The sequence below is a fragment of the Hetaerina americana genome, unplaced genomic scaffold (assembly GCF_022747635.1).
Source record: "Hetaerina americana unplaced genomic scaffold, ioHetAmer1.1.p SCAF_7, whole genome shotgun sequence".
Taxonomy (NCBI): Eukaryota; Metazoa; Arthropoda; class Insecta; order Odonata; family Calopterygidae; genus Hetaerina; species Hetaerina americana.
Window position 1 is genome coordinate 11,366,497 of NW_027287316.1, and position 5,000 is coordinate 11,371,496.

Genomic DNA, 5,000 nt, shown 5'->3' on the forward strand with positions numbered 1-5,000 from the left:
TACCGAATCATTGATTTCTTTCAGTGCTTCCTTTGCTGTCCAAAGCAAACTTGGCATACTCAACCATTATGAGGTTCATATTTAGCTTTGTATCATTTTACCTTTATACTGACGTATACATTAAAGTCAATATTTATTAAATGCTTGGAACTTCAATTTGAGGAGTTATATCGCCACCCAATCTTGTAGAAAGCGTACAAACATTATGAGACTTGTTTATAGAAGAAAACTCATCCGTCTTAGCTGAGATTGATTGCACTACTCTACGAAATCAATAAACTTCTTGAATACTTTGATCAAATTTGGCGAGTAATATTAAACGCAAGACTATATAATACAACCAAGCAGTATACTATATAATGTTTAAACGTAACGCAATTAACGTAACGTAATTTATTTCTAATAACTGCTAATTATAGTCTTGTTGATGTTTGTATGTTTGTGTCCTTACATGTTGCTGTAATACGTGTCACTATAAATTGGCAATCCTGCTGTATGTGCACAATTTTTACTAAATAAATAAATAAATATTTGTATGAACCCGAATGAAAACCTGACTGGATGATGATGGTGCACTGTTTATAATGATGCATATTCCAAGCGCAAAATGCATTATAGTAGTATTAAATGCGAAAAAATAGCAGCTAATAATTCCTTTATATCTCGTATTAAAGGGTTGAATTATATACGAGTGCTGATCAGAGTGTAACTTATGTTTCTGCCTAGCGTGGCGGTGGGTGGGGATAGGCCCACCACCTTGGTGCCTAAACGTCTCTGGACTTAGTATTAGTAATAGTATATAGGGGAGGCGACCGACTGCTGAGGTCATTTGCGCCATAAGGGATGGACAGGAAGGGATGATGGATGGAGAAAAACCCGGCGACGGCAGTAGTCCGCTCTTTACGAAAGAGGCCAAGGGGTCCGCAGCTTAACGTCCCATTCGACGGACGGTGTACTCACTCAAAGTGCCCTCCATAAAGCACCGCAAGTAGGGATCGAGATACCACTGAAAAATATTCGAAACCGCCGGGTTTTGAACCCGGGCCCTCTGGGCGGGAAGTCCCCTAGGCACAGTACGCATCCTGTTGTGGTAGTCTGAAGACTGTGTGCTCACGGTGAGCTGTTAAAATGTGCTCTACAATCCCGCTAGTTATCAGCGAGGGTTGTTCACAAAGAACTTAAGTTTTGAAATAAAATATGAACCGAGACACAAGGCATATTTTTATTTTATGAATTTGAAATACACATTCCCAAGCTATTTTTCTGCAAAGTTGCCTCTCAAATTGAGATATTTATCATTACAATACACAATCATTTCATTTCCGTCTCCAAAGAAATCTATTACCTTACATTTTGACGACTTTTTTTATAACAGGATGTAACTTTGCGCCACTGTCAAAGGATTTTATTTCAAGTCTAGTCTACAAGAGCTGTAATCGTAGATCGGCGATGTAACGAATTTTTTTCTTGATTTTCACCGTCAGTTCATCTGTTACAAAACTAGACCGACCGCTGCAGTCCTCGTCGTGAATTTTGGCGAGGACATTTTTAAATTGAATGTACCACGGCTACACTCCGCCTTCAATCATTATCTCCGTACAATTCTCATAGTTGTCAATGAATTTCAATTGGCTTCTGTTTTTTTCCATTAAAATACTAATCACAGATCAAACTTCACATCTCACGGAATTTTCTATTGCAGCCCACATTTTACCAGTTCGCAATGAGAAAAGCAGAAGAAATGTGTCTTCCCAATACCACGGCAGGATGCATACTGAGTGTGGTGACAAATTCCAATAAACTTCGGGAGATGCCGCAACGGTAACTTTTTGAAGAAGTCAACCGCTAATATGCCTTACAATGCAACAATTTCAGGGGGTAAAAATCATTCGCCCTCATTCGAACCTGGATATCGCCATGCCCGGCCGAGTGATTTAGCCAGTTAAGCTCAAAACGTTTCGGAGTGTAAGAGCTAAACTGGCTAAAGCACTCGGCTCGGATCCGTGTCCGAATCCCGGTCGAGGCGAATGACTTTTACACTCTGAAATTGTTCCACTGAGTGTAGTGACGTTTAGACACCAATATAGAGGGTCTAGTTCTACCCACCGCAACGCTAGGCCGTAACGTAAGTTACTTTCTGGTAAGCCACCTTACATTCTTCTTCGAAGGAATCCTGTGCCATTCTTCAAGTGTCACTGGTTTGTTTTATGTTCCCTAAGGTATTGAAAAATGTATATCTCTGTACGCATTGCCGCCAATAGGTATAGATACGCCAATACGTGATATCTCCATTCACATACCAACGTATGCGACAAAATTTCATAGTGCTCATTAGCATACCTATTATAATAACGGGTTTTACGATATTTGAACTCCAAACTGAACATGAGAGATGGTTCCCTCGAAAAAAGATCTCTTTTTAAACGCAGAAAAACTGTAGGTCTTTCAATCGCTTCCCTTCTCATCAGTTAAAGTGTTTCTCTTTGACATATATTTTGCGCTTTTCAGGCACGGCAATTATGTGTTGAAAGTATCGCCGCAATGTAGGCGTTGAATAAACATTCTCTCTCTCTCCCTCCCCCCCCTCCCCCCGACGCGTTCAAAATGATTGCACCGCATCGCGCCCGCGGGATATCTGATGCCAACTGGAGTGGGGAGGAGGGGGAGCCAGGAAAGGGGACAGGAGGCGAGTGAGGGGTTCCGGAGGGGCCGCCGCTGTTTCTCAGGGCCAGATAAAGTTCCATCTTGCCCTCTTTGCCACCTTTCTTCCTGTTTCCCCGCTCTGGGTTCGTGTTTGTTTGCTTGTTTGCTTCGACCCAAAGCCCAAGCCGTCGCCACCTCCCACCACCGGACTCCCCATGACCCATCGCCGCCACTCCAACCTCGGCCACCCGCCCCCTCCTGATACTCCCCCCACCTCCACTCCCCGCAACAACCCCACGCTCCCCCCTCCCTCCAGGGCCCACACACACGCTCTATGTCACCTACTATATGTCGTCGACAGAACTATCCCTCGCCTCGCCTATCCTCCCATCCCGACCTTGGCTTTATTATCCTTCGCCCGAGGCGCCGCCTCACGCAGTCGATCGAGCTGGTAGCCCGTCCGAATCCTTCTGCAGAGAGGCGATTTGGTTTCTAAATTTAATGAAAATCACTCGAGGCGCGCAGGGCAGTATTCATTCAAGAGAATGGAAAAACGCATTTAAATATATTCGATGACTTTTCTAATTTGATTAGCAGGGAGCAGTATCACCGAAATACTCCTGCAATATGGCGGTGATCGACTGTAAATTGCAATTAACAGTTAAATAAATGTATTTTTTACAATACAATTGAAATGTTCTTAAAATAATGCGGCGATAAAATTCCCTAAATTTAGTAAAAAATCGCTATATTCCGTAAATAAACTTTAAAAAGAAAGATCAAGAAGAATGAAGGCACTATTATTTAAAATATGAACGCGCAAGTGAAAGGGCTTGGGTTTTGATATTTTATTGAGGTGGATTTCAACTTTCACAAGAAAGAAGAAACTTAAGAACAAGTGAAGCAAAGACGTGAGAAAAAAAGGGCAGAATATCGGTCTAAATTATGTAAAAGATTATAACCTTATGGAAAAAAATTATTATTGATAGTAACAGCTGAGAAAATAATGAATGACTGCTGATGCCGTTAGGTCGTGACAGCTTGATAAACAGAAAACCTAATGTACACCATTGAAAAATACGAAAAAGTTTCGTCACAATATTTTTCTTGTTTTCCGATATTCAAATAATTTCGATCTCAAACTAAATAAAAACTCACCATTGAATTGCGTGAATTGTGCAAGGGAAAGTGCAGATTTTCGCGTTTAGTTAAATATGTCCCACCGAAAAGTTCAACCCGCAACAAATAAGTGATGGTAATAGGAGAGAATTGGAGTAGCTCAAAAACGATGGGGGATAAATAAATATTATGATTAAAATATTCTCTGGATAATTGCATTGACAGGACTAAAAATTTGCAAATGTTATGTGAGAAAAAGTAAAATAATTTTAGTAGATAGAAAAGTAAAATGTTAATTTTTGTATTAGTTATTATGTGAAAGACATGTGTTTACAGCACTCGAACCAATACAGTTACACCTAGAAATTGAACTTTTGGCTCATATTTCTAACAACATTGAATTTAGCGCAGTAAACGTTCATTTTTTATTGTTGCCAAGGGCAATTATGCCCAAAACTTTCCAAATGTCACAGTGTGCTGCTGGGTTGTTGCAATCGGGGAAAAAATATTTTCACTCCTACCGCTGCATGATGAATCTAATATGTGCTTGTGCTTCAAAATCCCAATGGCTTAATCCCATGTGATCATATCTCTCGTGAGAATAATGCAAAATTGACGGCTAATTAAACCAAAATATCAAATTATGTTAAAAAACATCATAATAAAGAGGTATGCTTGAAGCATTCATAATAAGAGTCATCAACCACGCTCAAATAAGAAACGGTTCACAACAAGGAAACATTACGTAATAATATCCAGATGCATAGTAAAGTAATATGGCATGTTATGAATCGAAGAGATATAGTGATGAAAGAGTAAGCCAGGGACCACATCAAAAGATACTGAAGACGTTTACACGGTACGTCGGGGGATAAGATGGAAAAGTAGGAGTACATGTACCTATTAAATAGATAGGTAGATAGAAAGTCTTTTTTATTTTGAAACGAGATTGAAACTATTGAGTCTCCTCTACAATCTAACCTCTCGTAACGTATTTATAATATTAAACTTTAAGATGAATTACACAAACTGTGCATAAGTAGCAATAAAATTAATACTTATCGTATGCTATCTTAGGACTAACATATAGTACAGCAACACAATACATTAGTTGCCTAGATAATTAATAACCATTACACAAGAATATATATAAGAAAGAATATTCATAACAAGGAGTATATATATATATATATATATATATATATATATATATATATATAGAATATTCTCTTTTTCTT